The sequence below is a fragment of the Elephas maximus genome, chromosome 1 (genome assembly GCF_024166365.1).
Source record: "Elephas maximus indicus isolate mEleMax1 chromosome 1, mEleMax1 primary haplotype, whole genome shotgun sequence".
In the NCBI taxonomy this organism is placed as follows: Eukaryota; Metazoa; Chordata; class Mammalia; order Proboscidea; family Elephantidae; genus Elephas; species Elephas maximus.
In genome coordinates this window covers 212,938,527-212,951,292 of record NC_064819.1, presented here as the reverse complement: position 1 = coordinate 212,951,292, position 12,766 = coordinate 212,938,527, and positions in this window count along the sequence as shown.

Here is a 12,766-nt window from a genome sequence, read left to right as displayed (position 1 = left end):
ATATGTAAAGATTAGACACAGTTATGGATTGAATTGTGTCCCCCCAAAATATGTGTCAAGTTGGCTAGGCCATGATTCTCAGTATTGTGTGGTTGTCCACCATTTTGTGATCTGATTTGATTGTACTATGTGTTGTAAATGCAAACCTCTATGATGTTAATGAGGCAGGATTAGAGGCAGTTGTGTTAATGAGGCAGGACTCAGTCTACAGGATTAGGCTGTATCTTGAGTTGATCTCTTTTGCGATATAAAAGAGAAAAGGGAGCAGATAGGAGAGGGACCTCATGCCACCAAGAATGAAGAACCAGGAGGGGAACATGTCCTTTGGACCTGGGGTCCCTGTCCCTGCTCTAAGCAGCTCCTAGACCAAGGGAAGATTGATGACAAGGACCTTCCCCCAGAACTTACAGACAGAGAAAGCCTTCCCTTGGAGCTGTCACCCTGACTTTGGACTTCTAGTCTCTTAGACTGTGGGAAAATAAATCTCTGTTTGTTAAAGCCATCCACTTGTGGTATCTCTGTTATAGCAGCACTAGATAACTAAGGCAGACACTAAGAAGAATAAGAAATAGAGTTGCCTGGGTTGGCAGAACATCCAGACAGGAAAATTTTTCAAGAAAGTTGGAAATATGGATCTGGAGCTCAAGGAAAAATATTTGAGAGGCAGTTCTATAAAGATACTAGCTGAAGTCATGGCATTAAATGAGATTACCAGGGAAAGAATGAAAAGAGCAGAGCTGAACAAGGGCCAAGAGATAAATCATTGTGTGTGGCCAAAAGAGGCAAAATTCTTTCAACTGATCCCTGACTTGGGACTTTGATGTCACTTTTTGGAGCATAAACAGATCTGACTCAGTTGAAGAAAATCTTGATCATATGTGTTATAAATTTGAAAAAAGTAGAAAATCCTAATACTTTCCGTGACTGGCATTCTCTTGCCCTTTACTGGTTATGTCTTGAGTGTCACGTTGAACCATAATGGCTAATATTTAAGTAGCACTTTTTCTGTATCAGGCATTATACTGAACAATGTTTGCATGTATTACCTCATTTAATCTTCAAAATAATTCCACAGAGTAAAAACAGTAAAGTTATTTGTCTAACACCAAGTGGCTGGAAAACGATGGATTGAGAATTCATAGCCTGAGCATCTGATATGAACACCTGTGATCTTAATCATTGTACCATACTGCCTCCCATGACTGTATTTTATAGAGGGTAGGCGTGAGTCTCATTTCACCTTCCTAACCTCCGGTCTCAGACATTACAGGAACTCACTGACTGTTTTAAGGACAAGTAAATTATTCAACACCTCAACAAAAAGAAACAAAACCTCACAGCTGGGCCAATAAGCAACATTATGACAAACAGAGTAACTATTGAAGTTTTCAAGGATTTCATTTTACATGGATACACAATCAATACCTGTCATGGATTGAATTATGTCCCCCCCAAAATGTATGTATCAGTTTGGCTGGGCCATGATTCCCGGTATTGCGTGGTTTTTCTGTAGGTTGTAAATCCTGCCTCTGTGATGTTAATGAAGGAGGATGGGGGGCAGTTGTGTTAGTGACACAGGACTCAGTCTACAAGATTGGGTTGTGTCTTGAAGCAATTTCTTGAGATATAAAAGAGAGAAGTGAGCAGAGAGGCAGGGGACCTCATACCACCAAGAATGTAGTACTGGGAGCAGAGCACATCCTTTGGACGCAGGGTCCCTGCACAGAGAAACTCCTAGCCTGGGGGAGGATTGATGTAAAGGCCAACAAAGAGACAAAGGCTTCCCCTGGAGCTGGCATCCTGAATTTGGACTTGCAGCCTACTTTACTGTGAGAAAAGAAACTTCTCTTGTTAAAGCTATCTGCTTGTGGTATTTCTGTTATAGCAGCACAAGATAACTAAAACAACACCCTTGAAACAGCAGTCAAGAAATCAAATGACATATTGCATTGGGCAAATCTTCTGCAAAAGGCCTCTTTAAAGTGTTAAAAAGCAAAGATATCACTTTGAGGACTAAGGCGCATCTTACCCAAGCCGTGGTATTTTTAATCGCCTCATGTGCATGTGAAAGCTGGACAACGAATAAGGAAGGCTGAAGAAGGATTGATGTCTTTGAATTATGGTGTTAGCAAAGAATATTGAATATACCATGGATTTCCAGAAAACTAAACAAATCTGTCTTGGAAAAAGTACAGCCGGAATGCTCCTTGGAAGCAAGGATGGTGAGACTTGGTCTCACGTACTTCGTACATGTTGTCAGGAGGGACCAGTAGAGGGTCAGCAAAAAAAAGGATGACCCTCAAGGAGGTGGATTGACACAGTTGCTGCAATGATGGGCTCAAGCATAGCAATGATTGTGAGGATGACACAGGACCAGGCAATATTTCGTTCTGTTGTACACAGGGTAGCTATGAGTCAGAGCGACTCTGAGTAGGAACTGACTGGACAGCACCTAACAAAACAACATTATCAATGCCAGAGATTTTAATTTGAAGGGGTCCAAGTGGCCATTGTTGCATATAAGGAGGGCATAACAAAGCAAGCATGAACCTTGGCTAAACTATCATTCAGGTCTTGAGAAAGGACTGATTAAATAACCTATTAAGTTCTTATCAGGATAAACTATAGAAAAATGGGCTTGGATTATCTTTTCCTTCTGAAAATCAATAGCAGTTACCCCAGAAGTTTATCTCATTGAAGTTCCTAACTCCATCCCTGTTCCCCTCACTCTTACTATCGCTCTTCTTTCCTGGGAAATGCCAACCAATAGTATATAATATTTTCAGTTTTGTTCATGTTCACCTCAGGACTTCTCTAGGGGGCTCACACACTGCTCTGCTGCCATGAATTGAATTATGTTCCCTAAAAATGTGTGTATCAATTTGGCTGGGCCATGATTCCCAGTATTGTGTGGTTGTCCTCCATTTTGTGATTGTAATTTTATGTTGAAGAGAATTAGGTTGGGATTGTAACACCACCCTTACCCAGGTGACATCCCTGATCCAATGTAAAGGGTGTTTCCCTGGGGTGTGGCCTGCGCCACCTTTTATCTCTCAAGAGATAAAAAGGAAATGGAAGCAAGCAGAGTGGGGGACCTCACACCACTAAGAAGGCAGCACCTGGAGCAGAGCACATCCTTTAGACTCAGAGTCCATGCACCTGAGAATCTCCTCAACCAGGGGAAGATTGAGTACAAGGACGGTCCTCCTGAGTCAACAGAGAGAAAGCCGTCCCCTGGAGCTGATACCCTGAATTTGGACTTGTAAACTGCTAGACTGTGAGAGAATAAACTTCTCTTTGATAAAGCCATCCACTTGTGGTATTTTTGTTACAGCAGCACTAGATGACTAAGACACATCCCATCTGATTTCCTACTTTATTCCAAGGAAAAATGTACCCATTCATTTCTAAGGCTAGCTATTACACAAATTGCATATAAGACTTTTTTTTTCAAGTTAAGATGACAAAAAACTTACAAAGTATCATTTTAATGGAAGTTCAAAAGGACATTCAGTGACTTTGTTGATGGTGTTACATTCAGCACAGGGCCTAGAATAGTGCAAATAGCCAATGATAGTTTTCTGAAACAAATTGGAATAAGATGGAGGATGGATTTCTAGCTCAGAGTATGGTCTAAAGGGAAAGACAGACTTCACATCACAGTCTGAAACTCTAGGCAGTTCAAAAAATGCTGGAGACCCCAGGTTTCAGAAAGGAAAGACAAGAGAGAAAGGCACTGCAAATCAGTGCCTCCTCCTTTACGTTTGGTCTCCAGCAGGTTTTAGGATCTGCGGTGTTGTTTTCCATGGATGCTGGCGCCTAGCCTCTGCACCTGTTCCAATTTATTTTTGGGGGGTGTCCTTAGAGAAGCTAAGATCTAATCATCCTTAAGGTAAAATGAAAGGTTAAACGGTAATTACTGCATCTTAATCACTTCAAGCATCTCATAAGAACTCTTCAACTTTCAAACTTGAATAAATATTTGTCACTTTAGACGTACACTTGACATATTTCCCTACACATATTGGAAAAGCAGTGGGCAATCACAGTTTGTTGAATGAATTGGAGAAAAAGTCTGTTTTTAAGAAATGAACTAAGACCAGAAATCATTATTCTGTATTGTAACCAACCAGCTGAGTAATGGAACTTGATTGAATGCCCAGGGTGCAGACAAAAAACAGATGGTTCAATTGACCCAAGAGAGGGGATTTATTAGGTTAAGTGGGGTGAAGCACATGAGGTTTCTGACAATGATGCAGAGAATTTGTTGGTTCATGCTGAGTAGGGAGGTACGCAAAACCAAAAGAACTGTTATGGAAAACTCAAGGCACTGAATTTCGACATCATCCAAGAGAAGATTTGGTCAGAAAGGTGAATGGGCAGGAGACAGGATGTTCTATAAACTAGGCATCGGGCATCCTAGTCTCAGAATTAGATGTTTTTGAGTAGAAGAGTTCAGAAAATGAATCAAGGGCAAATGTGGTTATGTGTTGGCTTGATGAAGTGAAAGTATCAAAGTAATAAGTAAAATTTATTTGAACTCTCCTTGAGGTTTCTGTCTGCACCACAGTTAAAGGGTTAAAGTATGGAGACACATCTCTTTGTGACTCTAATCCATCTCAAGTCTTCCTAAACAGGATGCCTAAAAGTCACAAAAAAGAGAGATTGTCTTAGACTCAATACCCATGTTCTCATGGTACCTTGAATAGGAAAGTGCGCATTTATGCTGGGCTCCGAACTAACTGCTCTCAGCCAGTCCATCCTGGTCTCTACTCCCTGGACCTTGCTCATCTTGGAAGATGCCACCAGGCCTGGAGTTTTGGAATTTGGGACAGCTTTTCTCTCTCTCAACTCATATGCTGAACCCAATCTCACTGTTTAGAAATAACTTAGCAACTTTCCCCTCCCATGTTACAAATATCCGGTATTTGGGCTTTGACTCTTCTCTTTGGACTTCTCCCTTCCCTACAATAGATGACCTCATAGCTATAGTCCCCTGCCCTTACAGAATTTTAATGTCCGTTGAACGCTTTGGTTTAGCTAGATGTTGGGTCCTTCTTTCTTTGACTCCATATAATTGTTTTCCAAAACCTGGGATAGCATCTCGCAGAAATCTACTCCAAAAATATCTGCTCTTTTCACTCTTAACTGAAAAAGGTCTAAGAAATGAGTCCACACTTACAGTGTCTGATCTCGTCTTATTTACAACTTACCTCAGATGGGCCTAAAGGAAAATATCAATCAATAATCGTGGCAACTGCTGCACTGCTTAAACAAGTGGAGTGAATGTTTCAGAACAGCAGTGTTGTCCTTGTGCCTTCAAATCATACCAGCTGGGAACTTGTAAGCCACATATGCCTCTCCCTCCACTCTTTCAGAACAAGACCAGAGTAGCCTAGATAAATAATTTCCAGTTGCCATCAGATCGACTCTGATTCATGGCAACCCCATGTATGTCAGCAGAGAGCTATGCTCCATTGTGTTTTTAATGACCGTGTTTCCCTCCTCCCCCCCGGCGGGAAGTACATTGTCAGGCCTTTCTCAGAGGCACCTCTGGATAGACTGCAACCTCCAAACTTTCAGTTAGCAGTTGAGCACTTAACCATTTGCACCATCCAGGGACAATAAAGAGTAAGTCTGACAGATAATATTCCTTCTAAAATACAGTAACTCAGAATGTTTAACAAGAAGTTCATGCATGACTTCTCTTTCTTTGAAAATGCTGCTTAATCTTGTTGACCTTCCTGGAACTCAGGGATGAAGCCTGTCAGGCACGGAAAAATTTCTGAAAATTTTTAACACGTGCCCTCCCCTCCTCATAGGATACTTGGGTGTATCCAAATGGAGACCAAGGACACTCTGCTGTCAGAGAAAGACAGTGATTTTTCAACAAACCTGGAGACCCCCAATAGGCTCTCAGGAGCCCAGAGTTAGCAGCTCTTACTGCTTCTTAAAAGACAGCTGGTCTAGTGAAGTGAGAAGCATTTTGTTCTTTAAGCAAAAAGCTTCAGGGCATGGAGGCTGGGGAATCTGTGAGGTTATTTTACATATTCAGAATTAGTTGCTTTACTTTCTCAGGAATTAATTTGTTATTCTATGATAAGTGTGTTTGTCTCAAATGTGTCTTTTTTTTTTTTTTTAAGCCTTTTGTTCTTGTCAGGTACTGATTTAAAACTGTTTTTGTCTAAACCACATGAAAGTCTTTAATTCTTCAACTTTCCTACCGCTGAGAGAAAATGCTTCAGATTTATGGGCATTTACCCAAAGTATACAGTTCTTCTTCAGACTGACATATTTACTGGGAACTAGTTTCAAGGATGAAACTCAATTCTCTGACCCCGTGCATCAGAAAAATGCACAATTCTCAATTTAGCTGGAGTCCTAACACTTGCATTTTGTTGTTGTAAGTTGCCATCAAGTTGGCTGGACTCATGGTGACCTTCTGTATACTAGAATGAAACGTTTCCTGGTTTTGCACCACTTATGTGATTAGGAAGCAAAGATATCACTCTAAGGACTAAGGTGTGCCTGACCCAACCCAGACCCAGTGCCGTCGAGTCAATTCCGACTCATAGCGACCCTACAGGACAGAGTAGAGCTGCCCCATAGAGTTTCCAAGGAGCGCCCAAGCCATGGCATTTTCAATGTCCTCATATGCTTGCGAAAGCTGGACAATGAATAAGGAAGACTAAAGAAGAACAGACGCCTTTGAATTACTGTGTTGGCAAAGAATATAGAATATACTATGGCAGCCAGAAAAACTAACAAATCTGTCTTGGAAGAAGTACAGCCAGAATGCTCCTTAGAAGCAAGGATGGCGAGAGTTCATCTCACACACTTTGGACATGTTATCAGAAGGGCCCAGTCCCTGGAGAAGAATATCATGCTTAGTAAAGTAGAGGATCAGCGAAAAAGAGGAAAACCCTCAACGACACGGATTGAGACACTGGTTGCAACAATAGGCTCAGGCATAACAATGACCATGAGGATGGCGCAGGACTGGGCAGTATTCTGTTCTGTTGTACATGGGGTTGCTGTGAATCAGAACAGACCCGACGGCACCTAACGACATAACAAAACATGATTTTTGGTATGTTTTGAGTCCATTGTTGTGGCTACTGGGTCGACTCATCTTATTGAGAGTTTCCCTCGTTTTCTTTGAGTCTGTACTTGAATCAAAATTAATGTTGCCTAGCAATTGGCCTTTCCTGATGCCTGTCCAAAGTAATTGAGTAGAAGTCTTGCCATCCTCACTTCTAAGAAACATTCTGGTTGTATTTCTTCTAATACTGATTTATTTGTTCTTTTGGCAGCCCACAGTATATTCAATATTCTTTGCCAACACCACAGTTCAAATGTATCAATCCTTCTTCTGGTCTTCCTTTTTTACAATCCAACATTCTCATGCATATGAGGCAATTGAAATGACCATGGCTTAGGGAAGACACACACACACACAAATTATCTTTGCTTTTTAGAACTTTAAAGAGGTCTTTTGCAGCAGATTTGCCCAATGCAATATGTCATTTGATTTCTTGACTGATGCTTCCATAGACATTGATTGTTGATCCAAGTAGATGAAATCTTTGACAACTTCATTTTTTTCTCTATTTATCATGTTGCTGTGAGGATTTTTGTTTTCTTCACTTTCCGATGTAACCTATACTGAAGACCTGTAGTCTTTTACCTTCATCAGTAAATGCTTCATCTTCATTTTCAGCAAGCGAAGTTGTGTCATCTGGATATCACAGGTTGTTCATGAATCTTCCTTGAATCCTAATGCTGGGTTTCTCATCATATAGTACAGCTTCTCAGATTATTTCTTCAGCATGCAGATTGAATAAGTAAGGTGAAACATAACAACATGGCCACACACCTTTTCCCATTTTGAACCTATCCCCTTTTTCTGTTTGAATGACTGCCTCTTGATCCATGTGCAGAGTACAGATTCCACATGAGCACAATTAAGTGTTCTGGAATTCCCATTCTTCACAATGTTATCCATAATTTGTTATAATCCACACAGTTGAATACCTTTGTGTAGTCGATAAAACACAGGTAAATATCTTTCTGCTTTCGGCCAAAATCTGACATAGATGGAGTATTTCTCTAGACTAGTTTCAATCAGAGTCTTCAGGAAAAAACTAGCTCCTGCAGATACCCTACAAAAAAGTATTTGCTGCAAAGTCAATTTGGGAAACAGCTGGTAAATTAACTCTGGGAAAACAAGTTTGTTAATATGATAAATACTGACTTTTTAAAAAATTCATAATATGCATTAAATTAAAAATTCTGAAAAGTCCTTTAACAATGAAGTCTTTTTTTTTTTTTTTACATTTTTTAAACCTAGAGTCTCCCAGACTTACTTGAACATGGGATTCCTGTTTATTTTTATTTTTTATTTTTCCTTTCTTTTGCACAACACCTATTCACCTTCTGTGGATGGATTAAACTGAACCACTAGAGAGCTATGAGATCTAGATTCAATTGTTTTAATCCCTGTAGAGTTGTTTTTACTGAGCTGCATTTTGGCTTTTGTCCATCTGCCTACACCGATGGGTGTTCTAGGAAGTTGAATAAAGATTTAAAACTCTCTATCGAATTAACGGTAAGTCTGCTGTTGAGGAAATGTTCGATACAGTTTAAGTTTTTCTTCATGAAGACTCAATGGAGAAATTTTTCCCATGTGTCAGTATCAGGAAAACTATGACTCTCCTGAGTCACAAGTATGTTTTTATTTTATGGACACCATACATATTTTCCACTCCTCTTTATGATGGTAGATAAAAAGGCCAAATTTTGATCCGCCTGAACTAAGACTCCCAGCAAGCACTTTATGTACTAACTTCTTTCTTGACTTAGTTTTTCCCCCAATACTTTTTTTTTTCCCTTAACTTACTCATTTATTTGGTTATTATAAGGTTTTTCTTTTCTAGCGCAATGGATTTTATAGACTGGTATGCATTCCTTTTGCAATAGGGATAAAGTAGAAAATCTTTGCTTAAAATTTCAATTTAGTGTTGAATGAATAAGATAATCAGGCTGTTTGAATTTAACATATTTGTATTCATCAACTGTATTACTTTCCCAGGGCTGACATAACAAAATACCACACTAGGTGGCTTAAAAGAATAGAAACTTATGGTCTCACAATTTTTGTGGCTAAGAGTCCAAGATCAGGGTATTGGCTGTATTAATTGTTTCAGAGGACTCTGGGAGACAATCTGCTCCATGATTTTCCTAGCTTCTGGAGGCTCCAGGCATTCCTTGGCTTGCAGCTCTGGCATCACATAGCATCTTTGGTCCATCTGTCTGTCTCTTCAGTTCTGTGTATCGTTTCATCTTTTGTAAAGATACCAGTCATATAGGTTTAAGACCCACCCTATTGCAGTATGACCTCATGTTAGCCTGATAACACATTCAAAGACCCTATTTCCAAAAGGGGTTACATTCAGAGGCACAGGGGTTATGTTCTTTTGGGAGAACACAATTCAATCCATAAAAAAAAAAAAGTATTAGCTTCTCTGAAGTGTTAAATTCAGAACAATACTGATCTTAGTTTAAAATTGAAAAATATGTTTATTAATTCACAAGTAAGATACAGCATGATAAGACTGAGGTCTAGACTAAACTCAAAACACTCGAATCCTAATCCTCAACTCCGTTTAATTTATTTGTTAAAGAAACTTTGATTGCTTAGCTACTCTTCCTTTTGTTCCAAGATCTCTGCTAAAGGTAGAAGATACAATGATCCATAAGGCGTCCTCATCATCTAAGCCAATTGTTAAACTATTTTGGAGACTTTATTGTTTTTTACTACTGTAATTTTTATCAAGATATTATACAAACACAGCTAAATTATGAAATATTTCAGAAGGGCTGGCACACCTCTTCCCTATATCTTATCCATCTCCGTAGAAGAACTACATTTAAAGATTTCTGACTTCTAGCTATTCCGATGGCTACCTTCTTTAAGTAACACGTCTCTATTTTTTTTTCTTGATCTGTCAATTTAACTTTATCTATGGATTCCCTGCTATGGCAAGGATCTACATCTCTTATTCTATTTTTAAACTTCAGTTTCCTCTCTTCTAATACTGGTATTTCACTACTTTAAAATACATTTAATCGAATTATTTATTTGGATTGAGATAACAAAGAATTTAGTTATTATTGTTTCTCTTTTCAGGGCTCAGTGTAATCAGTTTTTCAATATGACTATTTTGATTCCTTTATTAGTTTCTGTAACTCTAAACAATATTCACCACCCATCTGTCAGTTTGTCCTACTGTGGTTGCTTATATGTTGCTGTGTTACTGGAAGCTATGCCACTGGTATTTCATACACCAGTGGGGTCACCTATAGTGCACAAGTTTATCATTGCTGATGTCAGATGGATCTTGGCGGAAAGCAGAGAATACCAGAAAGATGCTTACCTGTGTTTTATTGACTATGCTAAGGCATTCGACTGTGTGGATCATATCAAATCATCGACAACATTTGCAAAGAATGGGAATTCCAGAACACCAAATTATGCTCATGAGGAACCTGTATGTAGACCAAATGACAGTTGTTCTAATGGCACAATGGGATACTGCAAAGCTTAAAATCAGGAAAGGTGTGTATAAAGGTTGTATCTTTTCACCATACTTATTCAATCTGTATGTTGAGCAAATAATCAAAGAAGCTAGCCTATATGAAGAAGAATGTAGCATTAAGATAGGAGGAAGACTCATTAACAACCTGTGTTATGCAGATGACACAACCTTGCTTGCTGAAAGACCAAAGACCATAGCCTACAGTATGGATTACACCTCAACATAAAGAAAACAAAAACCTTCACTGTCCCGTAGAATTTCAAGGAGCCCCTGAGGGATTCGAACTGCTCGTCTTTTGGTTAGCAGTCGTAGCTCTTAACCACCATACCACCAGAGTTTCCCACAACCAGACCAATAAGCAGCATCATGATAAATGGAGAAGAGATTGAAGTTGTCGAGGATTTCATTTTACTTGGATCCACAATCAATGTGAATGGAAGCAGCAGTCAAGAAATCAAATGACATATTGCATTGGGAAAATCTGCCGCAAAAAAGCTCTTTAAAGTGGTGAAAAGCAAAGATGTCTCTTTGAGGACTTGCACCTGACCCAAGCCATGGTATTTTCAATAGGCTCATTGTCCATGTGAAAGCTGGACAATGAATAAGGAAGACCAAAGAAGAATCAATGCCCTTGAATTATGGCATTGGGAAAAAATATTGAATATACCATGGACTTCCAGAAGAATGAACAAATCTGTCTTGGTAGAAGTGCAACCAAATGCTCCTTAAAAGCAAGGATTGTGAGACTTCATCTCACCTACTTTGGACATGCTAGCAGGAGGGACCAGCCCCTGGAGAAAGACATCATGTTTATAAGGTAGAGGGTCATTGAAAAAGAGGAAGACCCACAATGAGATGGCTTGACACAGTGGCTGCAACAATGAGCTCAAACATACCAACAATTGTGAGAATGGTATAGGATCAGGCACTGTTTTACACAGGGCCGCTATGAGTTGCAACCAATTCGATGACACCTAACAACAACAATTTTACCTGTTTCTCTTTACTTTTTAAAATAAGTCTACTAGAAAAGTAAAAGATACATATGTGTCTTGCATTATATTTGTATTGGACAGTGCCTTCCCAGAACATTTACAAAGTAATTTGCAAACACCTGATCTACTCCTAAAACAGTCATATCTCCAGCATTTAAGGAACAGAAAATATGTGATAATAAGATAGAGACGAACCTTGACTGATGACTTGAGTTCAATCCTAGTTATGTGACAAAATAGATGTTATTTCCCTAGGAAGTTTCTTACAGTGACTTTTGCAAAACTTTACCATCTTTCTCTAGACTCTGATTGGCTTCCTTACCATTTTCAGCAGATGATTTTTTTTTTTTCTAGTCCTGTATTTTCTCCTGTCTGTTTTAACTTGAATATTCTTCTAAGATAATGATTCTCAAAGTGTGGTCTCTGTTCAAATAGCAAGCATCAGAATTACTTGAGAATTTGTTAGAAATGTGAATTCTAATGCATTAATGATTCAGACACTTTTCAGGTGGATTGAGAAGAGCTCCTGGTATTTTGATGAATTCTGATGCTTGAGAACCACTGCTCCAGAAATTCATATTTACCACACTAACACATTATCTTCAAGGTTGTCAACAAACTCCTCTTCCTGGTTTTCTTATTTTTATTAGCCTTTCTCGTTTTCACCAAGGTGCAAAACATCATCTTTGATTCATCCTTCCTTCTCAACCCCCACATTCAATGAGTCATCAACTCCGACCAATACTGACTTCCAAATGCCTTAGCTTGGAATGAATATTCCTTCATTCAGTGTTTCCAAAGATTGTTTATCTTTTTGCTCTCATTTATGCTATGTGCTGGCCAAATTGAACTACTTTTTACCTCAATGCTCTACTTTGATCAGGTTCTTCCCACTAATCAGGAAGTGCTTTCTCTCACGCCTACCCAATTCCCAACTTCCCAGGAGCCAAACCTTACCAGTCCTTAGAAGTACAGTTTCAACCATTTCTAACATGCAGCATTCCCCTGCTAGCCAAGTTAAACAAAATACATGCTTCTTTTAAACTCTAATTATATGTCTATCTTTTTTATATTCTACCATGTTTATGAACATTGGTGCCTTTGTTTTATCCTGCTACTAAATTATAAGTTTCTTGAGGAAAGGCTCAAGTCTTCTTGTTATGTTATCCCCAA